Raw genomic sequence first — 27,235 nt, 5'->3', positions numbered from 1 at the left:
TACATGTGGTCATTAATTATAAAGAGACTATTATAGCACCATATTTTCATTCAATACGATGTCCTGGTATATATCAAAGAAGTCCCATAATTAAAACAGAAGGGCCACAATGACAATTAAAATTACAATCTATATGGGGAAAGAAAGTACAGTTCTGCAATTTTTCACCCTGTCACTGTCAGCACCGGGGGATATTCCAGTCACGTCTCTTGTAAAGCAGCCTAAATTCTTCTTCACCAATGCAACCTCAAAAGCATTATCAGCACCTAAGCAAAAGCCTATGCAAGTATAATTTAATACCAAGCCACAGTTTGCAAGTAATAGCATATAAAGTGATATTTAAGTGGTGTTTTAAGCACACTTCTGATGGCTACAGCCGCCTTTTACTGGTAAATGCGTTTTCCTTTGAGTAGTGATTATGAGTCCTGGGTGAAGAGGTCCTGTGTGCAGGTCTGCCTGTAAGCCTTACTTCCAGCTGCCAATCTTTACTTCACAGTGAAGAAAAAGCCACATAGCACCTTGTTCTTACTCTTGTAGGCTGTCATCCCCTGAGCCTGATAACTGCAAAATCATTTCCACATAACACTTTTCTGCTTCTGCCTCTTAAACCTCGAGACCTACACATTGTGCACGCGCCCGCACCCCCGGCACTCGGCCCCCCAGAGCCGCTGCTGCTCCGGCCTCTCCCCCCAGCCTATTTTTAACACTTATCCCAGTAAATATCTGCATTAATGGAGTGCGGGGCCCTGCCGCAGCAATGTGTGTTTGCTACAATTTATTGTCTATAAAAGTCAGAAGCGGTGAGTTATTACGGCTAAAACTGTGTTTTTCTTTATAATAACTCCGAACCGAGCACTCACATATGAAGCATGCAATGGAGATGGAGAAGGTTTTGTATAATAAAACGGTGACATGGTCATTTTTCCCAGTTTTGCATTACACAGACACACTCATGCATGGTGCTTTTTAAATTCTTATTATATGGGAGGTCAGGAGGTCGAATGTCAGAAAGTACTGTTAATTTCACGGGGTTAGGGGAAAGTAAATTCACAGGGAATACAGATCACTTAGCACAGAAAAGCAGCTCCTCTGAAGTTTGGGTTTACATTTGTTAACCATATCGTTCAGCTGACGAACCATTGAGACCAGGGTGACATTGTGGGCCCCGCTGTAATGGCTTGACACGCCGCGGGGACAGCGGGATGCGGCGCGGGGCCGGAGCCGCCGCCCGCAGCCGCCGGAGCACCGCGGCTCCAGGCAGCCGGAACCGAGCGGAGCGTGGTGCCATTTGGGCTGGATGCTGAAATTACACAGAAAGCAGCCGAGATGGCTTAAAGTTCAACCTGACAGGGAATGTAAAATATACTCCTGTCTCCGTTCGGCGGGAAGGGAGAATCCTGCAGCTTCCCAGAGTCCTCTTAAAGCGCTTCCCAATATATCATCAGAGGCTGAAGGATGGGATGAGCACTCGGAGCATCGAGACGGACTTTGGTTTGCCAGAGGATGCTCTGATGGTTCATCTTTTCTCTATCTTTTTGTTGTTGATGTTTTAGGGTTTGGTTTGGTTTTTGTTTTTTTTCCTCTCTCAGTGGCAAAATAAAATCGTCGAAAGCAGAAGAAAATTGAGAGGATCTCGGTTTTACAAATAACAGGGGAGTGGTGATAAAACACAGCGACAGAGCTGCTCTTCTGACAAGACAAATTCAGAACCTACTTTTATTAAAGAAAAAGCCATTTGCTTGATAAAATCCACCATCCTCACATGCAATTTCAAGTAATAAACAATTAAAAAATGCAAGGCTATCTTCAATCAAAGGTGTTAAAGACCTTGCCATTGTCTCCACTGAAAGTTCAACTCAAGAGCACCGTAAGGCCCATGCCCTACATCCATGTGTGATGTGTAAGAAAGGGAAAAATCCAATAAAACAAAACAAAAAAACCCTAAACGTACCCACATGACCACAAGGGCCATTTCAGGGGACAGACAGGATTATTCCCTGGGAGGAATGTGCCAGGCCCTCACTGGGCTGGGGTTGGGTTACTGTGTTGGTGTCTTTTGCAAGATTCCTCTGAGTCAAAAGCGAGCCCAGGCTCAGCTGCCCCCTCGTAATTAGATTTTAATGAGTCAGGCTGGGTGTTTGTGTTTTGGCAGCGGGTTAATGGTGTTAACATTTCCCTGCTCACAACTGGCCCCGGCAGGGCAGAGCCGCTGGCTGAACTTCCCCGTCTGAGCAGCACGGGAGCTGGGACGGGGCCTGGGCCAGCCCTGCTGGCAGGGGCATTCCCCAAACCCTGCTCCAGCTCCAGGGAACACAGCAGGGCTGGAGGAACATTTTCAATCCATGGACCTGGTGGGTTTTGGCTTTTCCAGCACCATGCCCAGCTTCCCCCTTCCTCTGCACCCAAAGACGCCAGTGCCACACAGCGAGTTCAGCACCATCCCTCTCTCCCAAACAAACACTCCCTAAATTCCCTGCTCAGGCAGGCAGGGAAGTGGCAGGCACAACAAACACACACACACACACATATATATACATGTATATATATATATATATATATGTAACGTATTTTATTAAAGATGCATTATTAACTTTGCAGTGGTGTATTTCACTAGCTGCCTTCTATAATTAAAAACTTTTCTCTCCAATCCCCTTTCCTGCAAGGAGCCTGTTGCCTGAAGATTTAATCCTTCATTACCAGTTAAAACAAAATCACCAATTAGGCACATGAACACGTCTGTATTAATCTCATTAAGGTGATGGCACCAAATAAATTGGAACTATTTTTGTGCTTTTACTGTGTTCCTATGGCTTTATCAGGCCCTGTGGTCATATACAAAGACCTTGCAGCTCAGTCATTTAGAGTCATTCGGTTGTGGACTAAATGTGGCATTACCATCTATGGCTGAAAATTGCTTTCAGCTTTTAAACTGCACTGACTAGTCTGTAGTTAATCTTAGATCATTCACTTGCAAAATTAAATGAGCCAGAACGATGGTCGTCTTTTTTTTTTTTTTTTTTTTTTTTGTAAAATAATACATCACAAAACACTTATTTGCCCTGCCCAAAAGAGAGATCAAATTCATTTAAAATCCCATAAAGCAGAGTTGTGAATTTTTAATTTTATTTAGGAGCACAGGAATAGAGGGGGAGCTATCTTTGCACAGCACATCATGGCTATAAATTTACATATAGAACATAGTTTGATGCCTAACCAACCTTTAATCTACCTTTGATGTATACTCCTCCTTCAGAAGGGATCACGTGAGACACCTTATTAATGCAAATGTAAGAAGGATTGTTTGGGATCTCTGATGTAATTAGCCATAAACCACGTTTAAAAGGAAAGGAGAAAAAAAAGCACTTCCTTTGTCACCACGGCTGAGCACAGAGGTGCACGTGGAGATGGAGATCACAGAATCAAAGAGTCTTTCAGGCTGCAAAAGACCTTTAAGGCCATCAAGTCCAACCCAGCGATGCTCCAGAAAGGGCTGCAGCCATGAATCCGTGGCAGGGCCCTTGTCCCCAGCCTCCTGCTTTCCCTGAGCCCGGGTTATCCCTCCGGCTCTATCAGTATTCCGTCAGAAAAAAACAAAAGTGAAGCACAGCCTGGTTAGTTCTTAACTTCCCAAACAGCACAAGTCAGGAAACAATTAATTCCTCATCCTGCCGCCGGTGAAATCAATGCCAATTTTGCATTTTAAATTAATATTCAGGCCACCTTCTCTAAGTTCCCCTTAGAGTCTGCTTTTGCCCTGCTAGACCACCACCGCTGCTGTCTCCACTTGGCACTGTTATTATTGTAATTGTTATTATTATTATTATTCCTGCGTTGCAAATAACACCCGGCCATAAGGACGAGCATGGCAGAGGCTCTCTGAGCCCGCTGGCACAGCTGTCGGGGCGGGCTCTAAAAGGCTCTGAGGACTCCCAGGGTGGCTCACCCAGCTCTGGGGTGACGGGGTGGAGATCGGGGTGAGGCTCCTCTGTCACCCGCTGGACAGGGGCAGCCCCAGGCTCTGGGCTCCGGCAGAGAAAAGCACCGAATAAATAAATAAATAAAGCAATTAATTAATTAATAAAGCACGAGCCAAGCAGCCACGTCAGGAACAGCCGGCACCGACAGCCAGGGATGGTGCCGGCATCAGCGGCGGGGTCCAAAGGCCGGGCCCCCGCCGGGGTTTTACTCCCGAGGGGATAACGCCGCAGTTCCTTCCTCCCCGGGGCCATCAGCGAGACCCGAGCCCGCTCTGCCGCGGGTGAGGAACAATGACAGCGCGGGGCTCTGTCCGGGGCCTCCCCCCCGCCCTGCCCGCTGCTGTTCCGGCCCCCGAGCCCCGGTTTGCCCGAACCACCGCGCTCTGCTCCGTGCCACAGCCGCGCCTCGCCGGGGGCGGACAGGAGCGGGGCGAGCGGAACGGAAACAGCCCCAGCAGCCCCGCCGCATGCACTGCCCCTTGCACCGCCTGGGCACTTTATCCCCAAAGTTTCCCGGCGCGGAGGGGTCGGGAAGCGGCAGAGCCGGGCAGAGCTCCCGGCTCGCTGCCGCTGGAACCGCCGCCTTTGTGGGAGCGGAGGGATGCAGCTCCATCCCCGCCGGTGGCAGCGGCAGAGCGGCCCCGCGCTGCCTCTCAGCGAGCTTCGCTCCGGCGCCGAGCGACTGGAAAACAAATATTAAGAATATATCTCTCAGTAATTTGTAATAGTGATTCCCGGTCCCCCCCCCCCTCAAGAAATCAAAGTTTACTCCAATCACTCTCTCGCAGGAAGGATATCTAGAAATGATAAATTTTTATATGTGTGGAATAATATTCTAAGATAAAGCTGCTACTCTCATAAAAATATATTTAGCTGGTAGTTTTTACTCTTCAGAAGAAAATCTGCATATTTTGTTTATTCTGGAAAATATTCTTTTTTTTTTTTTTTTAATAGCCTGAACCAAATAATTTCTCATTTTTACAGGCTTCACTTCACTTTTCTCACAGTGAATAAATTGCAACTTATTTCCATGAAATTCACAGATGACACAGATCTTTATTTTGCATAAAGGCATAGAGAAGTGTCTAATATCTTCAATATTCATCCGCTAAGTGGACATTTGCATTGGGTTAGCAGGGAGAAGGAGCCCCGGCCCTCCCGCGGTGACAGCTGTACGGAGGGATGACATCTGACAGCTGTGACAGTGCTGACGGGAGGCTGGGATGGCTCCCGCATCCCTGATCCAATTACGGCACACATCCCTCTGACAGGGCCGGCAGCCGCTCCCGCCCGGGAGGACAGTATTGATCTCTTGTCAGAGCCCCGCGCTCCGCTGCCCGAGCCGCAGCAGCGCCGGCAGCCGCGGGGGCCGGGCTGGGTGCGGGTGCGGCCGGAGGGGCGCGGGTGCCGGCCCGGGGCCCATGGGCAGCGCTCGGAGCGCAGAGCCCGGCGCTGCTGCCGGGGAAAGGCCGCTGCAATTAGCGCGGCAGGGCCGTGCCAGCAGCCCGGAGCCACTGACGCCAGAGCCCGAAAACACACGGTGAGCCCGGGACGCTCCGCTCCGCTCCTCCGGTACCGCTCAACGCGGCACTGCCACGGCCAAGGCGAGGTACACGGCCTGGGCCTCGTCATCATCCTCCTCATCCCCATCCTCCTCCTCATCATCATCCCACAGCCCAGCAGGGCAGCCAAGGACCAGGCAATGCAGCACTGAGCCCCAACTCTTCATTAAGGATCAAGTGATCAGAGACACCAGGAACAAACCAGCCCCCACCGCCACCCACGGCACACCAGGCCAGAGGCCCCGGCACACTGCATTTGGCTGATAGTTTGTATCACAGTGTCATTAAAAACGACCAAGTTTTTGCATTTATCATGTTATTTTAAAGTTTCTATAAGATCTCCCACACTTCAAAGCAGAATTATTTTTAAAGAGCCGTATCATGACGCTGCTTTCTCCACAGAACACTTCAACAACGTCTGTTCCAGCACCCTCATATATTCCAGACCAAGCAGAGATGGGGATTTTAATCTGCTCCCAAGGAACAGGCTGAGAAGAGCCGAACAGAGGAGACCCAGGAGCATGTAGACACTTGAAAGCATTTTGACAAAAATAGACGCAAGAGCAGAAAAACTCCCTGTGAGCAACAAGGGACCTTCCCGAGTCGTGGTGCTGCACTGCCAGGGCAGTGGGAGGTACAAACATCACCATGATACGATGGGCTGGAATTCTTCACCAGCATCAGAAAGAATCACAAAATGAAGCCCTTCTTTTCCAAGAAAGCCCTCATACCTGGGCATCCTCCCTCCCTGCCTCACTATTTTATCTCAATCGGCTCGGGCAGAGGCCGTGCCAGCCTCACAGGGTGATTTCAATATCATTACTGCTCCCTCCAACTTCCTTCTGGTCAGGCTGCTCAGCAGCAACCCCACGCCGCCAGCTAGATGTCATTATAAACAAAGTTATTGATTACCTCCCTCGAGCTGGATTGGAACCTGCAGACAAACTGTGACTTGCTCCCGTGCTATAATTTTATTGATCAGAGCAATCCAGCTGCCAGTGCTTTCTGGAGAGTAAAAAATAATAATAATAAAAAATAATAAAAAAACCCCACCCAGCCTGGCTACATGTTCCCTTTGCCCACACATGAAACAAAACACAATTTTTTAAGGCTGAAAGACAATTTTTAAAATTATTTTTTTCCTCTTCCAAAATCCTTTGGTAATAAATTAAGTATTTCCTATCTTTCAACAAAGCATTCCAGTCTGCCAGTTTTGGGATGAGACTGCAACCATCTCCCACCACTTTGTGTCTGAATTCCCTTGTGGGCTGTGGCCACCAAAGTTTCGCTTAAAAAAACAACAAACCCATCAATTCTATTTCATGAAGTTCAGGGCTCTCTGGAAAGCAAGGTGTGCATTCACACACTGCTTCAAATCCAAACATTTGGTTACAGTTACTCAAATGCAAATTTGATTATGGTTACTCAAATGCCAACATTGCTTCACCAAGGCTTTTGGGTCCATGCCCCAGCCACGTTGTTCCATGGAATTTTGTGAGGTTGGAGCTGGGGGGGCGGGTTCTCCTCCCAGGGAACGGCCTCGAGCTGTGCCAGGGGAGGCTCCGGCTGGACATCAGGAGGAATTTCCCTGTGGACAGGGTGGGCAGGCACTGCAACTGCAACAACTGATGGTGTTGGAGTCCCCATCCCCAGAAGTGTCCCAGGAGTGACACCCACAGCTCCCTTGGAGAGAAGATGCCCAAGGTGAGCCCAAGCCTGCGCCCACCTTCCCCCGGCTCTCCCCACCGGCATCACCCCCTCCCCTCACCACAAACTTCACTCTTTCTCAGGAGCACAAACCACAAAGCTCCACATAAATTCAATGAACAAGGTTTTTCTGAGAATAAAATCTCTCTCCCAGAGGTGCTTTACTTCTGAGAATAACACTGACTCCCAGGATAGACACCTGAGAAATGCACAAGCGGAAAGGACATGGAAAACTTTGCTCTGTGTTGATCAGGAAGGATTGCAAAATGTGCAGGCAGGAATTTAAAACGCAAATGGCTTCAAATGTGTTTGGAAACGCAGTTCACACCTCGTAGGCGAAACAGTCAGGGCTTCTTGTTGTTGTTTGGGTTTTGGTGGGTGGTTCTTACTTTTTTCTGACACAGTTTGACTCAAAACAAAACTAGTTCAAGGTAGAAATTGTTGCTTCAGCAGCCTCCCAGAAGGAGTGGGATCCGAGTCCTGCTCGTCACCAGTGCTGAGCGGAGCTGCTGGAATATCACAGGCAATGGGAAAAAAAAAAAAAACCTCTAGAGTTTTCTTTAGTATTTTCTTAAATAAAAATAGGAATTAAGCCTTACACCTGAGTTACAGAAGTGTCACCTAAAGCAGAAGTGCCACAGGCGCAGTCCTGGGTAGGAGAACAGAGAGACCCCAATCCATGCCGAAATTAGGAAGATCGTGGAGGCCAAGCCCCGACTCTATAAATCAGTAAATCCATCGCACTGAACGTCTTACCTCGAACGCCACCTTTGAGTTTTCTGATTGCGGGAGGTCTCTTGGGCAGAGAAGTGCCAGGGAAGCCCCTAAGGTGACACCACAGCAGCAGGTTTGGGTGTTATGCTCTAGATCCATGATCCATACCCTCACTGCCTCTGCCTATTCCTCATCTCTATAGTAAAAGCTGAGTAATTCCATTTAAAGCCATTAAGAGGAGCAGCAATGGTTACAGGTGGGCTCACTGAGGAAGAGGGGGGAAAAAGCATCTCCAGGAACACGGAAACACGGTGGAGGTTTTAGTGTACCTCATTAATTCATCCTGGATTGCAGACACTCTTTGATTGTGATACTCTTTAATGGCAATTCTTAATTGTTGACATTAAAAAATCTGCTGAGCTGAGCAGAGAGCCGAACCCCGGCTGCAGCACAGACGTTCCTTCCCCTTCTCAAAAATGAAGCAGAACGGGCACAGTGGCTTTAATCACCTCTCTCAAGACCCAGAGTTCAGTCCCAGGTGCCTGCAGAAAGGTTAGGGGTGTAAATCTTGCCAAAGAGGCAGCTCTGGAATTCCAGGGCACACAGGCAACTTGGGTCTTGGGACTATGGGGAATCCAGAGAGGAAGAGGAGTCCTCTCCTAGATGGAAAGAGGCTGACACAGATTGGCTTCTTGCAGCACGTGGATTCCACTGGAATTCAGTGCTGTGGTCTGGAAATTCAGCTCAGTGTTCTGAGCACCTTGGGTGGAGCCCAGCTGCATTCACAAGCAACAGAAGAGCCCTTCCCTGGGCCAGGGGAGGCTCAGGGTGGACAGCAGCAGGAATTTTCCCATGGAAAGGGTGCTCAAGCCTTGGAAGTGCCCAGGGAGGTTTGGAGTGCCCATCCCTGGAGGTGTCCAAGGAATTCCTGGAGGTGGCACTCAGTGCTCTGGGCTGGGGACGAGGTGGGCATCGGGCACAGGCAACTGGACCTCAGAGGGCTTTTCCAACCTCAGTGATCCTGGGATTCTGGGCTGGGCTCCCCCACAGCAGCGTGGGAAAGCCAGGACACCTCCCTGGGCAGGTCCTGCTGTGGCTGCAGCATTCAGGAGCTGCTCAGTTGAAGTTTCATTCACGACATTATCCTGGACTTGAGAAATTGGAAGTTATAAACCAGTTCAGATCACGCTGTACAAATACCTCAGGTCTGAATTAATCTGCAAAGTTTGTTAGAAATGAAGGTCAGGACTTGAATTGGCAGCAATTAGAATCATTGATATTTTCATGGTATCAGCCTCCTGTTCCTGATTATCAACTTCCATGGTGCTGACACCTCAAAAGTTGGCCCCTCTGACCCTGCTTGGGTTCAGCTGTGGAGCCTGTAATGTTGAGAATATGTTTCTGCATTACTTTTTGCAAGTCAGAGGAAATTTGTTCGAGAAAACATCACGGAGAGAAAAATATATATGCAGAAATATATAACTTTACATATTTTAATTGAATATGGTAGCCAAGTAAAATACTGATTGGGATTCTGCCTTCTCCAACCTTTGCCTCAACACCTAATGCAATTTATTAATGGTGTTCTGACCTACAGGGGAACTAACTGGGAGGTCAACTTCCAGCACAAACTTCTGGGAATGAGCTTGCGGATATTCGGCTCTTCCTGAAAGCAAGGCCAGAGGGCTGACCTGGCAGCAGGAGGCCTGGAAAGCAGGGCCATTCCCTGAGATCCCTTCAAACAGGAAGTTAGGATGGCCAGAGGAGGAAAATCCAAGAAATCCTTGATTAAAGACATCCTTTGATACTTCTGCCAGCACCAAAAAAATACATCCTTAATCACTAGTGACAAGTGTGCCATCCCTTTGCAGATCCACTGGCACCGAACACGAGACCTCACGGAAATCCCATGGAACAGGGGGAACGGGGATGGGCAGAGCATCACCTCCGGGATTCACTCACAAAGGAGCCAATTCCTTCCTGTTTCCCCCCAAATAACTCTGCAGATGCCACAGAATCACAGAACAGTTCAGGCTGGAAGGGACCTCTGGAGACCATCCGGTCCAACCCTCAAACTAGGCTGAAGTCAGGGCTGGGAAATGGACTGAAAACTCAGAACTGTCACCTAATTTTAGTCCAGCTCAGCAGAGTGGTGCATAACAAAACCCGGCCCGGCTTGGTGGATAACAAAACCCTCCCCAATCCTTCCGTGGTTTAGGAACCTCCTTGACTCTCCAGGAGGGGTGGAATTGTTGCTGTGGGGAACAGTTTCCTCCATCCTGCAATCTCCAGTCCCCCTCCAAGGAGCTCAACCTCCCAAACTGCCCAAAGCCAGGGTCCCGTGACTTTGCATCCCTAATAATCCTCCTGGCCAGAGTTTCCCAGTGAATGCTGAGGGAATGCAGAGCCAAACCCACCTCAATGAATCTCAGCTCATTACAATCCTTCCCCCTCGAGGGGGAACTGCAGGTGTGTGGTTTCTGTAAACACCAGTTTTCTTGTGGCCCAAAAATTACCCGAATTTAAAACACACAGGAGGGAGAAAACAAAACAGAACCACAGAGGAAGTGGGAATTTTCCATCCTCTGGATGCACAGTAAAATGATGGAATAGTATAACCTTATTTTTTCTTGCTAATACACCTCAACTCTGACCTTCCTGAAAACCCAGACCTCCTGGGTAATATGGTAATTTAATGTGAGTGCTTATATGCTGATTTCTATGGAGTGGGCTGGCCTGGTGAAATACGACATGGTTTACTTTTAAATAGAGCTCAGCTGAGACCTCGAAGGGAACTGGAAACAGGCTTCCAATGGAGAGAGATAAATGCCTAATTTACTGTCCCACTTAATCCAGAGCTTTTTCCTTAAGTCATTATCTCCCATCCCTCATTATTGTGGCAGCACAGCCATGAAAGACACGTGCAGTGAGACCATGATTGGAGCACTTCTGTTTACAGTGGCCACAATTTATCATTAAAACAACTGCAAAGCTGAGCCACAATGGGAAATATTAAAAATAAATAGGATAAAGCCTGGAAGTGCCTGTTCCTGCTCAGAGATACCTTTACCTGGAGAATACCACACACAACTGCAGCTGGAAAACCTGCTGCCCGGAGCATCATTCATACAGAAACGTGGATTATGGAGAAGACAAGAGGTGCAAGCTGGGCATCAAACATTTCAATATCTGTTTCTTCTGGTTGTATTTTCAATACTCTGAGCAAGCAAAGCAACAGCCCCGTTCCCTGAGAGCCTCTTGGGATGGTGCCAACCTCCCCAGGTGCTGCCCTTTGGAGAGCCCCATGAGACACCTCCCAGGAGCCCCAGTGGGCCACTGCCCAAACCAGCCCCACATCTAAGTCCCAGAAGGATTTATGTTGGAAGAGCCCTCCAGGATCACAGAGTCCCAGCTGTGCCCGATGCCCACCTTGTCCCCAGCCCAGAGCACTGAGTGCCACCTCCAGGAATTCCTTGGACACTTCCAGGGATGGGCACTCCAAGCCTCCCTGGGCACTTCCAAGGCCTGAGCACCCTTTCCATGGGGAAATTCCTGCTGCTGTCCACCCTGAGCCTCCCCTGGCCCAGCCTGAGGCCGTTCCCTCTCCTCCTGTCCCTGTTCCCTGCCAGCAGAGCCCGACCCCCCCGGCTGCCCCCTCCTGTCAGGGACTTGTGCAGAGCCACAAGGTCCCCCCTGAGCCTCCTCTGCTCCAGGCTGAGCCCCTTTCCCAGCTCCCTCAGGAATTCTCCAGCCCCTTCCCAGCTCCATTCCCTTCTCTGGACACACTCCAGCCCCTCCAGGTGTCTCCCACTATGATGACACAGCACTTAAGGTGACCCCAGCAGTGCCAGCACAGGAGGACAGTCACTTCCAAGGGCACTGGAGCCTCTGGAGACAATGAGCTGAGGCTGCATTAAAACCCCTGTGGCCATTTGGGCTTCTCCACATCTCCCTCCTTTCACTGCACCTCACGCTGGGCACTAAAGGGAAGCCCAGCTGAAGCAGGATCTCACGTGTCCCAATGCTGCAAATGTGCACATAAATGAGAATAGCCCCAAATTTAAAAAATGTTTAAAGTAACTGTAAGTTTGGATCACCGCAGGGCAACAGTAACCAGGCTGTCTTGTGGCCATTCCATTTGGGATTCATTGAGGACAGGAACTTCTCATTGCAGCCCCACAGATCTTCCCTCAACACAACTTCATTTGCATCCCAGAAATTTGCTTTACACATTTCAAAGGAGGGGAAAAAAAGCACAACTCTGTCGTCAAATGGCTTTTCAAGATGACAGGTTTGGAGGCAGCGAGGGTTTGGACCCCGGGAAATGTCTGGAAGTGCCCCCACACTGTGGGACCTGCCGGGAGGAGCTCCCCGGGATCACCTGCCTGCCTGGGAGGCCACACAAACAACAGCACGCTCCGAAATGGCACAGTCTGAACATGCAAATGAGCCAGCTAATTTTGTGCAAATTTCCCATTAATTATTACTCTTTATCAGTCTCAATACTAGTGTCAGATGTACGGTTCCAGGGCTACTCGCTGGCGCATTCGGAACAGATGTTGCGAGAGAAGTGGAGTGTAAATATTTATGGGTTAAAAGGAGAGACTTTGGAATTTGAAGCTCTCTCCTGACGCTTCTCACACTGCCTCAGCCCATCCTTCTCTGTGGGCTTGTTGTGGAGACAGACAAGTGCTTTACATGTATCAACTGCGACTTGCAAATGCGGCTTTCTCCAGCTCAAAATATCAAATATTTAACACATGCAGAGCTAGAACAGAAAATATTGTTTTCCAAAAAAGTTCTGCTCTTTATTTTCTGCAAGTCTGGCATTTCATTCACGTCTCTCATGCTTTCTTGCATGATGCAGACACTTGGCACCTTTCAAAATGAGGCCCAAAATGCCTGAGCTGGGAGATGGAAACCGAAGATCGCCAAGTGAGTCTCTCACTTGGCAGCCCTGGCTGGAGCATGGCAGATCATGAAATCATAACCCAGCACGAGAATTCTTCCTCCTGTCATCAGAGAGAAGAAATCCCAGCCTGCTGGGTGAAATTCCTGGCTGGGAGGGTGGGCAGGCCCTGGCACAGGGTGCCCAGAGCAGCTGGGGCTGCCCCTGGATCCCTGGCAGTGCCCAAGGCCAGGCTGGACACTGGGGCTTGGAGCAGCCTGGGACAGTGGGAGGTGTCCCTGCATGGGCTTTGAGGTCCCTTGCAACCCAAACCATTCCATGATCCCACATGACAAACCACCACCCCTGCTGCATGTGCAGGGAGGGAGAAAAGTTTCAAAATAAGTTCTGTAACAACTGGAAAAGAAGTATGGAAGTAGTTTACTTTAATTTTACCAAATATTTCAGTTCCAGAAAACAGAGAAACCACATCCAAGCATTTTATTTTAGCTTCTACTCTGTCTCACTTCTCTGTGGTTTTCACTGGTTTGGAAAAAAAACCCAAATCCATTCACCCACTGACTTTTCTCCTTGGGATGTGGTAGTTTTTTTGTAATATCAAGTTTCTAATGAATCTAAGAAAATCATGGCATCTCCTAGAACTAAAGCTAAAATTTAAATTTAACTTAAAATTAAAATACTAAAGTTCAGCTTTTGTCAGAACAGCATATGAACAGTATCCAAAGAACAGAGTGGAGAAACTGCATCCAACCCTCCCTCTCTTATTGTGCCCCAATTCCCGTTGGGAAGCTCAGATGCTTCAATTTAAATAGGGTGAGTTAACCCCTCACACGCCACAGCAGGAAAACACAGTTACCCCCATGTTTTCTTTGAGAGAGAGGGGAAGCTGCAATCCAAGAACACTGGAGCTGCTTGCAGTGTGTCAGAGCAAGCACAAACAAGGTCTGTGGGCATGGAGAGCAGGGCAAGAGTTACACCACTCGTTAGATTTAATATTACAGGGGTTTGAAGGTACAAAATTGGCAATATTTGCAACTTGGTGGCCTTCAGCTCCAACCCCTATGGAAAGAAAGGAAGGATAAGAGAGGAAGGGCAGGCAGTGGAGGGGGTCTGTGACATTTGCATTAATTACAGCACCTTTCAAAACCTTCTGGGCATCTGCAAACCTGCAAAGTGCAGAGACTCTCACTGACACCTGCTCCAGCACCTACCAGAATGCTGCCCTAAACCTATTTATTGAGATACATCTTTAAAATCCTTAAAGATTTCCCAGGGCGAGCGAAGTTCCCTGGGGGCCAAGTTTGGGAAGCCTAAACATCAAAACCAGAGCGTTGCTCCAGCTCCTCCATTTCCCCGCCGTCCACGAGCCCAGGTTTGTGCCACTCCTTGGGTCACTCACCGGCCAACACCGAGGCCGTGCTGTCCCTCTGGGTGCACCCACAGGTGCAGCTCCCCAAGCAAAGGCTCAACTCCAACAAGTCCCACCTGTATTGATCAGGTTTCATTATTCCCCTTTCTCCAGGCTTCTCGTGGGCCTGGGCTGGCGGTGGCTCAGCTGCTGCGTCAACGGCCACGTCGGACAGTGATTAAATGAATAAATATCCGGCCATGGGTATAAATGACCTATCCTGGGGGACAAGGGCCATTATTCACCCAGCATAATGCACCTCAAGGAACGCCACGGAATTAATCAGAGCCCTGCAAAACCTGACATCTGAGCAGAGATTAAAAGAATTGGGGTTGTTTATCCTAAAAAAGAGCACTTAGGGGAGGACATGATAACAATTTTCAAGTGTGGCGACAGCTGTAGCAAAGACGGAAGGAAAACCAGTTTTTTATGTTTATGGCGGATTGGGGGAAAAAAAATAAGGGATTTAAATTGCCACGAGGGAGAGGCAGAGGGAAAAAAAACCAACATGGGAGAGTTAAGCACTGGAATAAGTTTCCTGGGAATTTCCAGGAGCGGGGAGTGGGGCACGTCCAGCCCCAGCAGGAGCCGGGTGAGGTGAGCGGTGCCGGAACACGGCCCCCACGACATCCCCTGGTGCTTTTCCAGCCGGGTTTTCCTGTGAGCCACGCAAAAGCTCACTCTATTGGAGAGGAGTAGAATGTCTTGCTAATTGAATGTCAAAGCAATTAAAGTGGGTATAGACTTCTCTCAACATTATCTTGACTTGATAAAATAAAGTTGTTTTGACAACGCTCACTGACAATTCCTGATTTTCAAGCGCAGCGATTTTTCTCCAGGCAAGACACGGAAAACGCTGAGACTTCGGAGTGAATTTTCCAAAGATATGCAGAACCATTATTCTCAGAATAAGCCTATTAGACAGAACTAATGGGCGATTTTCAAGGGATTTCCATGATCACAGCCACCTGTACCTGGAGCTCGCTTCCCTCCCACCTCCCCACAAACGCTCCTGATGCTCTTTAACAGCTTTGCCTCCCAGACGCACTCAAGTTCAAGGTCCAGCCCACAGGATGATCCCTACAGCCCTGAGCGCTGGAATTCAAACCTGTCTTCAGCTGTTCACATTTTACAGTCACTCGTTTTAACCAATATGCATAAACACACACACACAAAATATCAATAAATATAATTTCATTGCTACTTCTTGCATTTTCTCCCTTCCCACCGTCTCCTCTCCAGACCCATTCCAATGCTCCCCCTCATCCAGGTGCTGTGGCTCATGCTTTGAGAGTGAGCTCAGGAAAGTTGGACCTGCTCAGGGAAAACCCCAGCAACACAATGCAAAAGAGAAGAAACTTGTGTTCAAATTACTCGTTCCCATCCAGGAAAATGAGGAATCTCTTGTGGACCCCACACCAGCTCAGCTTCATTCCCACTGAAATCAGTGACCAGGAGTAGATACAGAAGCCTTGAGCAAAGCTCACCTCCAGCAATTCTCCTCCAGAAGTGGGATTGTTTGATGTGCAGGGAATTCCTGAGCCACTGGACCTTTGTACCAGCCCTCATCTCATCAACAAATGTGCTCAGCTGCCCTTTGAACCACAGGAAACTCTGGGTTCCAAGGACGTACAGCTTTCAGGAATCATAGAATTAATTAGGTTGGAAAAGACCCCTAAAAGCCTTGAATCCAAGTCCAGCACCACCCTGGCCAGCACTGCCTCATGTCCCCAGGTGTCACATCCACAGGGCTTTGAAATCCCTCCAGGGCTGGGGACTCCAGCACTGCCCTGGACAGCCTGTTTCAGTGAAGAAACTTTTCCTGCTATCCCATCAGGATCTGCCTGCAGGGCTGTGCTCCCCTCCCTTCCCCAGTCACTAGCACCGCTTCCCTTCGGCTGCTGCCTCAGGCCCTGGCTGCTGCAGGAGCTCCAGGAAGTGCTCAAACCCTTCCCAGAGTGAGAGCACTACACCTCAGTTGTCCCATCTCCTCTTTCTTTAGATCCAAGTTTCCCAGACCACACAAAGGAATGTGCCCATATCCTCTTGCCAGCGCTCAGGCAGAGCTGACATCGCTCGCTGGGCAGAGTTTGGTGTTTCAGGAAAACCCTGGCACAGTGGGAGGTGTCCCTTCCCAGGACTGGATGGGCTTTAAGGTCCCTTCCAGCCCAAACCAGTCTGGGATTCTGTGATCTTCATACTGAGCCTCGTGCAAAATTCACCTCTCTGGCTTCACCTGCTGCAAGGAATTAACTCTGCTCCCAAGTACCCCCGCCATGCATTCCCATTTCCTGTGCTGGGGGAGACTTTTAACGCAGCCTGCGAACAAAAGGTGTTTATAATCTCAAAACTTGTTTTCCCAAAGAAAAAAATCCGAGAAGGAGGGTGAACTGAAAATCTGAGAAAAGTCTTTTCTAATAGGTACCAATTTGTCTGACACAAGATGAGAAGTGTTTGGGAAGTTACTCATGAAGAGTAATTGGGCAGTTGCGTTAAGTAGGGGCATTTATGAATTCTGTGAGCAATCTTTGACCTTTGCAAATTCTATTTCCAGAGCTCTGGGCTCACACCTTTCCCCAGCATGGCCTGGGCGAGAGGAAAAATAAATGCTTTTATTTGTTGTCATGTTCTTTGCTGTCATTTGCATAAGTGCCCTGCTAAAGGCAGCTCTCTCTTTCCCAACACCTGCACTCAGCAGCTCCAGGGCCGAGTCAGCACTGCCCAGGGAAACTGCAGCTGCTCCATCCCTGGGAACACCCCAGGGCAGGCTGGACACTGGGGCTTGGAGCAGCCTGGGACAGTGGCAGGTGTCCCTGCCCACAGCAGGGGTGGCACTGGGTGGGCTTTAAGGTCCTCCCAACACAAACCAGTCTGGGATTGCCAATAAAACTCATCCAAGATGTTATTGCATTCCTGCCACGCTCTTCCTCAGGCTCCCATCCCAACCTAAAAATGGGTCCCAGTGATAAAATACTGTACCACCGTGTAAGTGATGTCACTTTGTGCCACTGGAGACACCAGGGTCACTCATTTAGTTGGAAAACACAGATGAACATGGCAGGGATATGAGACTGAGGGGAGGAAATGGGAGGATGGGGAAAGGAGAATGGGGAACCACCCAGAGACATCCTCAGTTCTGCAGTGGCTGTTGGTGGCTGGGAATGTCACCAGTGTCACTCACACAGCCCTGAACATCTGACAAACAAAAAGATCGACTGCACTGGCAAAAAAAATACTTATAAACCTAATATTTTATACTTTTTAAAGGAGTGAGACCACACATGGTCACTCACAGGCATTCTGCTCCTGTGCCTCGGACTAGATATTGCTAAATACAACACAGTTAAAAAAAACCCTAAAAACCAAAAAAACCAACAAACGAAAACTCCCCACAAATCAAACCCACAGAAAGCACTGAGTGTAAGCTCCACCCCCCTCAAACCCAACCAAAACAAGGGAAGGGTCTCTCAGTTCCTCTCTCTGATATGAGCAAAGATAACACCAGCCGTACATCACAAGTTTCAGGGACACCACTGAAGCATGAACTGGATTACTGCTGCTCCAGAGAAACAATGCTCACTCCTTAAAATGGAAACCCAGGCAGTGAGGGGAGAGCAGGGAGCAGAGGTTGCTGTGCCCAGTTTGACCCCCCCGCCTCGCCCAGTTTGCACCAGGTCCGGCTGCTTTGCCCCCTTCTCCTCTGCCCGGGACACTGTGCCCACTGTGCCTCCTGCCAGCACTGGGAGACGCCGCTGCTGGAGCCAACAGCCAGCTCAGCCTCGGGATGCGCTGCCTGCCGGCATCCCAAACAGCCCCCCAGCACTCACAGCACCATTCCCAAGGGGTTCTGTGGCACGTGGGTCTGACAAAGTGTAAAGGTAACAATTTGAAGGCAATTCGTATTAAAAATAATATAAAATAGCACCCAAGACGTTTTTTCCCCTGCTCCTGTTTTCCCAGGAATGTCTATTTTCCGTTTAGCAGCCCTCCAAAGTGGCACTGGGAGGACTGTGCCAGGTGTCCCTGCCCATGGAGGGGGTTGGGATGAGATGATCTTTAAGGACCCCTCCAGCCCAGGCCATTCTGTGTGTCCATGATTCCCACGGATGCCCCAAAACAAGTTTATTCCTGGCTCCATCCAACTCCACAAAGGCTCAGCCGTGCCCCACCTGAGATCTTGGCCCTTTACTGTTTCTCTGTTTTAAAGCTCCCAAATTTGGGGATGTTTTACACCCTCCGCTTGCCCAGGCTGTACACCACGTTCCAGAAAACCCGAGTTCATCCATCTTTTCCGTTTCCACGCTGCAGAACATCACCCCAGGCCGGCCGAGGCTGTCCGGGCGCGGATCCCGCTCGGCCGCGCTCCGGCAAATCCAGAGCGGCTCCACTGATATTAAAGGTGTTGGTCTGGACTTAGACCAGAGCAAACGAGAGCACAGCCTGACCTTTTCTCGCCTTCCTTTCACACCTCCTAATGGTTTTTTTAATAGAAAAGATAAAATATTTGTAAAACCAAGGAAATCCCTCAAATACCATGTAAATTCCCCTTCTAATTTTCCCAGATTCATTTTGAGACTCCTTAAAAAAAAAAAAAAGTAAACTGCAAAGAGAAACTTCCAACACTTCACCCTTGGTCTCGGCTTCTCTGTGGCCTTCCCAAAATGCCCAGCTCAGGGGTCTGGGATGGGGATCCTGCTTTGGAATCATCCTCGTGTCCCAGCCAAGCCCTTCCCTTCCCACCTGAGCATTTCCTGCAGGCAGCTCATGGATTCCTTTTGGTCTCAGCTTCCCAGGATATTCAGGTAAAGAAAATACACTGCATTTTTCTGATTTCCCTGTCCTAAAGCCCATGTTTTTAACTCCCTCCTTCCCCAAAGCTCCCAGGGTTTCCTGCGTGGCATTTGCTTATCCATTTCCTTAGAAGAGCACTAAGTGAATTAATATTTCAGATTCTTTGTGTCACTTAAAGTTATTAACAAGCCCAGCTCCTCTGAAATGAGTGAAAGCTCACGATAAAAAATACTTCTGTTCTCTGCCTCAAACAAAGTCCTTCTGCTAGAATCAAAAAGTCCCACTTTCATTTGTGTCATTTTTTTAAGGCCAGTAATCACAGCAGAGCAGCATTTCTAACTTTTGAGTCATCATCAGCACAAATAAAGCTTTCACAAATTGCAATAATTTCTCATCAAGGCTTCCCCACAGAGAAAAAAACCGCAAATTAACACAGTGTCACGTATCAGAAATCTAACATTGGCACAGAACATTTTGGGGAATAAAAGAAATGGTGGAAAACAAAGCAGATCATCTGACAAAAAAGGGAGAGTGAAATGCAGCCACAATTCCGCAGCAGCTCCAGGCACTCCTGGAATTCTGCTGGAGCAGAGTAAACCTCCTCCATTCACAGGCTGCCAGCTTTTCCATGAAAAAAAAAAAAAAAAAAAGAAAAGCCCTGGGGAAAAGCCACTCCTGAGCAGGGGGCTCCAAATTAGTTCCTTTCTGAGTTTGAGGGAGAGCTCTCCACATTCTGCAGTGGCAAAGAAGAAAATGGAGTCCTGGCTCCTGTTCCGCCCTAGAAATTCAGCAGATAATGAAATTTTAGTTCATGGGCCAAGGGTGGAAGTGGCCTCTGGACACCAGCTTGTCCAGGCCCCTGCTCACAGGCTCACCCTGAGCCCACACCCCACACTGGGGGGCTCTGGAGGATCTCCAAGGTGGGAAATTCCATGAGCAACTTGTGCCAGTGCTCAGTCCCTCTCACAGGGAAAAAGGGTCATAAAACCATGGAATTGCTAGGTTGGGAAAGCCCTCAGACATCATAAATGCAACTGCTAACCCAGCACTGCCCAGCCCAGCACCAACCCATGTCCAGAATTCCCAGAGAAGCTGTGGCTGCCCCTGGAAGTGCCCAAGGCCAGGTTGGACAGGGCTTGGGACACTCTGGGATAGTGGAAGGTGTTCCTGCCATGGCAGGAGTGGGATGGGATGGGATTTAAGGTCCCTTCCAATCCAAGTCACGCCTTAAGTCCATGATCATAAACTACACATGGCGCCTCAGCATAGTATTTATTATTAGTGAATCCTCTGATCCATAAAACTTAATTCTCGTTATAATTATTCCCCTAAAGTTCCAGCTTTCCAGTTCCTATTGCAGTGAGCAGCAGTGAAACCCCTCAGGTGTCCTGAGCTCTGAAATAAGTCCCACAGGAGCAAATAAATCCCACCAGAGATGGTATTATTGAATCTTTTATAGGGAACACACTGGGTATTTTTTCTACACCTCCTTATTTTTACCTGCTCCTAAAAGACTGTGGCTAGTCAGGATTACAGGGCAGAGAATGGGTTTTATTAAATATTAAATTTTCTATGGTATGTGTAATTGGGAGTTTGTCAGATTCAAGTCTCAGTAAGTTACGAGCTCAGAATTTGTGGACTAGGACAGTTCTGTATTTTATTGGATCTCCACTGGGCTCTGCATCCATCACGGACCTTCTTCTACCCCAGCAGTAACAATTAAGGGGAATTTATGACAACAATCCCTGTGACAGGCACACACAGAAGTTAAAAACCCTTTACTGCACACAGAGCTGACCCTCACGAGCTCCACACGGCCACAGGTGTGGGGGGCTCCTGGGAAGCAGAGGTGGCAAAGTGCCCATGCTCTTGTCCCAGGATTTAGGAGCTGGATTCACCCTGAGGGCAGCAAAACCTCGAGAGGCAAAAGCAGCCCCAGTGGGGCAAGGCCAGCCCTCTGCCAAGCTGGGTGCAGCTCACCCCACAAATAAATCCGGCCCTGGGAGGAGGCTCTGGAACAGGCCTGCGGTTTTCCAGTTCCAGGTCTGCACTCCCCTCTCACAGCCATTTGCAGGCATGAAGGGACAAAATAGATTTTCATGTCCTCAGAAGTGAAACCCCTTCCTTAGCACCCTGCCAGGTTATCCGCAAAATGTCAGCTCCTCAGGAATTGTTGCTGCCGAAGAGAAGCTCGGGATGGTTTCCGTCCGTTCTCTGCCCAGCGCGGCTGAGCTCTTCGTTCACTGCACGGCGAGGGAGCAACACAGAAAGGTCTCTCTGCTCCTCACCAACCCCAGCAGCCGCAGGGAGCAACCCAGAAACACACGAGAGGGCAAGAACCCCTCACTGCGACTCTGCGCGGGCGGCCTTGGGGGCTCTGGGGTGCCCGCTCTGCCCCAGACGGGCAATCAGCAGCTCCAGCGCTCCGGGACTCAGAAACGCTCCCGTTTGGCACTGCAGCGGCTCTGCGGCAGCCAAGGCAAGCCCTGGGCACAGGGAAGGACAGGCACCTGCCCCGAGCTCCAGCTCCCAGGGTTAAACACGGGCACGGCTGGCACCGAGCGATTCCCAGGCAGGTGAGCTCAGGGGGAACACAGCAGGAGGGGGGAAGTGGGCACTTATTTTCCACACAAACTGAAATCAAGCAGCCTCATCACCTGTTTTCCCTTTTGAAGCCTGGAAGTGGTTCTTCTCCTGCCAAGCTCACAGTGCTGGGAAGCAGCACCGCGGCAGGAGCAGGGAATCAGCTCCAACAGCCGAGTGCAGGAAGAGCAAAGCAGCCGAGTGTCAAACCCCTGTCGGGGAGAAAAACCCCGAGAAAATCTTCACAAGCAGATCCAAATAAATTCCCTTGGATTTACCTCCCCTTTGGCAATGCAAAATGGTGATAGCAAAAGTCACCAAGGGCTAATTTTATTCCTTTTTTTTAGTTCTAGAGCTACCTTTTCAATGGGCAGAGAATGAAATCTGAAACTTAAAAAGTTCAGCATAAAATTATAAAATGAAAAGGAATTGCCTCCAGAAGGGCAGGGCTTAACCAGAGATTTTCCAGGCAGATTCCAGGGTGCTTCCAGCCCTGCATCCACCTTCTGAGCACCCACTCCCCTTCCTAAGCTGAGCAGGGCCCCTAAAACAGGAGTTAAGACCCAGAGCTCCACAACTACACAGTGGTGGAACCCCACCAGAGTGGGGGATTTCTACAAATCAGTCAGTAAATGAACTAATAATATTGGGGGAAAATATTAATTTTTAAAATTTTAACTCGTTTTTAATTTTAATTCATTTTAATGAGAAAAAATCTTATTCTTAATGATTGTGCAGTGGTATTCATCCTGATTCATTCAGTACTTTTGAATTCAAAGGGTGGTTACAAAAACATGGAATTTTAACAGTGTGAGAAGCAGATTGATTAATAAATTTCTATTGAGAAATGGAGAGCAAATCCCCTTTCTGGGTACTTTGGCGAGTGGCTGCTGTCCCCTCAGCCAGCTCTTTCCAAAGGCTGTCTGGGAATACCCAACTGTTTATAGCTGTGCACAGCTAAAGGGGGAAAAAAATCCCCCAAATCCCCAAGAAGCAATAAAGAGCGCACACACAGCATTCCCAAATCCTCAACAACAATTCCGGCTCGGAAGCCTCAACAAATTCACCAGCAGGGACCCAAGTCCTGCTCCGAGGCTGAGGGAAGCAGATTCCTCCTCAAACACGCGGGATGCGCCTGGCACCAGGATTAATTCCAGCCCCGCGTGGTTCCCTGCGCGCTCCGGGGGGAGCCAGCACCAGGAATGGGACACGGCACCCACGGAAAAAGGGGGACACGGCACCCACGGAGCAAAAGAAGCCACACAAAATGCGGGCAGCTGCACTCACAGCCCGCCTGCCAAAGCCACTCGCTGCCCCGGATAACGTGGCAGGCAGCACAAACAGAGTAATTACCAGAATTTCATTTTCATTAACTAATAAACCCGGGAAAACAATTTGAGTATCTGAATGTCATTTTTCAAAGGAAAATAAACTGTAAACATTTGAATAACATCACAGCAGGGATAATATACCTAAGGAAACCTATTGAAATATGCTGGAGAATTCCTCCTCTTTCATCACATTAAAACTGCAATTGACTGTAAACCTCCTACCACTCTCCGCTGAGACTTTAATTGTAAAGATTCCTGTTACACATCATATTAGAATTTAGTTAAAATTGTAGAACACATTATTTCCAATCAGACAGCCAACCATCACTCACAAAGATTTTTAAAAAGGTGATTAATAATTCATCTCAGATAAGGAAAAGATCTATATTTATACCATCTTCTCAGCCACCATAAACTACCTGACAATTGTTCAGTAATGATGCCCAGTAAATTCTTTAAAATGGTAATTTGTCATTCTGTCACTTCATTTGTGACCTAAAATTCCTCACTTGAGGCATCATCAAATAAATTAATCACTTTCCAGGATCCATTTCTCTGTTCTGCACGTTATTATGCCCAGGCTCTCTTGTGTTTCTCTTCATTTACATATATTTAATGGCTCAGCAGTGGTTCACTATGGCACATAACGCACACATCTCATTACAGGTGAAATATTCTAACTGCCACTATCACTGGGAAAGAAAATAACTCTCCCAATTTAATTTTCCTGATGTAACAAAACCATGATTCTTCACTATGAAATGTTGATGCCATCCATCAGTCACAATCAATAAAATCATCATGGAAGTACGCCTTCTCCAGCATCATCCCCTCAGCCTGGGATTATTTGAGGGAGGTAATTAAACTCATAATATGTAATGAATGTAAATGAAGAAAAAAACCCCGTGTTCTCCCTCTAACTACGCTTATTTTACTGCTTTGATTTAAAGTATTTTTACATCTCCCAATCTATGAAATACACAAAGCCCTGAAGGAAAGGCATCACAAGTACAGTAAGCATCAATCAATACATATAATGACTAATTAAAAAGGAACATATTTTAACATTAAAAACCCACCAAATGCTGTTATTTATCGATTTTTCATTTAAAATGATGCATTCCCCCTGGACTAATATATTTGCTGTCTTTCTGAAATATAGATTACAGGACACCAATTTTAGATACTGTTGCTTTGCTAAGAAAAAAACAACCCACCCCAAAGTGATTTTGTGGGTCCCTCATCCCCCAGAACCATTTAGAAAGCCCAGATACCCAGACATGCAAACTACTCCTGTGCTGGAGAGAAAACCTTAATCATTCCACTCTCATCTGTGTGCCTGAGCTCATATAAGTCAAGAATGAAAACAGGCGCTTAGAAATGATAACTTTGAAAGAAGTCCACAAAATAATACGGGTTTAGAGCAATGTTTTGCCATAAAGAGCAAAAAGGCATCATCTCTCTTGTAAATGTTCACATAATTTGGGTTTTATTAAAAAACATGGTGAATAACACTCCTCTTGTGATGGGGAATCCAAAAGGTTCCAAAAGTCCAACTGGCCGCTCCATCCTGGAGCACATGGGGGTGTGGGGCACCCTCCACCAGGAGGATTTCCCTGAGAACGAGGAATGATCCCTCACCTCTGCTCCAAATCATTCACTTCAGGTGCTATTTCAACAGCACACACACACAGGGAAAAAGGAGCACAGGGAAAAAGGAGAAGGATGGAAAACAGGGGACCTGCCCGGGCCACCAGCAACCTGCCCTGGATGGCACTTCCCCCTGTCCTGGCTGAAGGGGCCACTGCTGTTTAATAAATATCTCTTTTCAAACACTGAGCCCCCTTCCCCACCCCAGAGATGGGGAATGTTGTTCATCCAGCTCCAAGGGCAGCAAAGGGGAGCAGCAGCTTCCCTTTGGGAAGCATCACCATCCTTGGGGGAGCCAGCCCTACACATCTCTTTGGGTCAGGATGGAACAGGTGAAACATCTGCGAAGTGAAGTTTATAAAGGCTGAGATAAAATCTGGGAGAAGAACGCACAACAGGAAAGAATTATTTTTGGTAACTATTAATCCACAGCTGTGCACAAAACTTCTGCACCACATAAGGGAACTGCTGGCATGGGGAATTGGGGTTATAAAACCCCACAAATATTTTTAGGGCTATAAAACCTCCTAAAACTTATGAATTTTTTTTTAATTTTAAGGGCTTTTGTCCAGCAGGAAGGTACACCCAGAGAGGTGGGATACCCACCCAGAAAGGGCATGGGGCATCACAGCCAGCCCAGCACAGAGCAGATGTAACAGGGAACCAGGGGTCGGTCCTGGAAAAGACACAGCAAGGCCCCAGATAGCTGCAATCTGAAAGCTTCCAGGCCTCGAGCCCACCATTTCGAGAGTATTCCCATTTGTTTTCCTGGCTGTTCCTCTGTGGAGCCCTGCAGCAGAGCCCAGCCGGAGGTGCCGGCCCTGCCCCTTCTCCCTCTGCACCCCGGCCCGAGGGAACGGGCATTGCAGAGAGCCTCGGCTTGGGGGGACATTACAGAGCACCCCATTCCATCCCCTCAGCACGGCAGGGACAGCAAGTAGTGCCATTAGTGCCCGGAGCACCCTTCCCTCTCTCGGGCACCCGGGGGATGGGAAGGGAGGGAGGAGGGAATTGTCTCCCGTGAGTGATGCTGCCCAGCAGCTCTGTGCACTCAGCATTTTCCCTCCCGGCCATGTCCGGGAAATGTATGAGCCCGGCACCACCTCTGAGCCCTGCCAGAGCCGGGGGAACGGGGAAAACAGGGAGCAGGGAGGGAGCCGCGGACCCCAGAGCACCGGCAGGCATTGAACACCGCCGGCAGTAAATAACTAAACCAGCCAAGCCTCAGCGCCCATTCCTGGCACTCTCTAACACAGACCACGCTGTTCCCACGAGCCCCTCGCTGTCGGGACAGGGAGCAAGGTGCTCCAGGCGCTCATCGCCAGGAATGGGGAATTTCTCCGGGTAATCGTGTCCCGCAGCCACCAGCTCCCACGGGCTCCAGGATTATTCCACCTGTCCACAGGCACAAACCCCAGTTCCCCAGAGCTTCTCTGGGAGCCTGTGCCAGGCCCTCCCAGGGAAGAGCTTTTCCACACCAGCCACCCACCCCAACCCTGCTCTCTGCCTGTGTGGAGCCATTCCCTGTGTTTTCTCCTTTTCTCCAGTAGCTGCTGCTGTGTGAGGCCCGTGAGATGCAGCAGAACCAGCAGCTTCTCCTCACAGCCAGGATAAACTCGCACATAATGGCTTGTGAGAGGAGCATGATTCACTTTTACTGCTCACGAGGTGGCTTTGTGGGTTCATGATGAATATTGTGGTTTATGCATGAGAAGTCTGTTACCTGCAGTATTTGTACTCTTTAAACTCTTTAATACCTGCTTAGATCCCCAGCAGATGCCAGAGTGCACATCAGCATAAGGACATTGCGCAACAAGATCAGCGTTAAGTTCAGTCTGGCAACTCTGCTCTGCTGATGGAAATGAGTTTGAAATCAATTAGGACAGCACAGTTTAATATTGTTTCTTATTTCCCTACACCCCCCTGGAATTACATCAGATTTCTGCTTAACGTTTTAATTCTGATAAGTTTATTTTTTATAAGCACTTGCCTGATGAGAACTTCAAACCTGCTGAAGGCAAAAGCAACCTGACACAAGAGAATGAAACTGCTGGGATGTGGAGTTACCTGGGTCAAACTCAGTGATCTGGGATTCTGTGAGACTGAGCCTCCCCAGCTGCTCTGAGGTCTTGCCCCCATCATTGCCCATGAGCTGCCACACCATGGCTCCCATTAGCCCGCAGCTTTTGCCCTTTCACAGTCACTCACAGCCACAATAAAATCCTCCAACACATTTGCGCCAAAGAAACACGGCCCTGGCTGTGTTTACAGGCAAAGTCTTCCCAGACAGGGATGCCACCAACTCCTGCTGCTGCCCACAGAAGGTGCTCAACAATCACACCAAACCAGAGCTCTTGTGCTGTGGGGCCAGCGGGTGCTGCCTGCAGCTCCCCCACGGCCTCCTCTGCTGCAGAGCTGGGAGTCAGCAGCGACAAAACCCACCGGGATCAGCACTGCTTCCAGCCTGCTCGGAGAACAAACCCACCAGAGGAGGGTTAGGCTCGACCCTAAGGTGGGTTGAGCCCTGTGGGTGACGACCCTGGACCCTCCAGTGTCCCAGCTGTGCATCCTGAGGCCAGTGTCCATCCAGCACCACGATCCAT

The sequence above is a fragment of the Corvus cornix genome, chromosome 7 (assembly GCF_000738735.6).
Source record: "Corvus cornix cornix isolate S_Up_H32 chromosome 7, ASM73873v5, whole genome shotgun sequence".
NCBI classification, from domain to species: domain Eukaryota; kingdom Metazoa; phylum Chordata; class Aves; order Passeriformes; family Corvidae; genus Corvus; species Corvus cornix.
Note: the sequence above shows the minus strand (reverse complement) of the source record.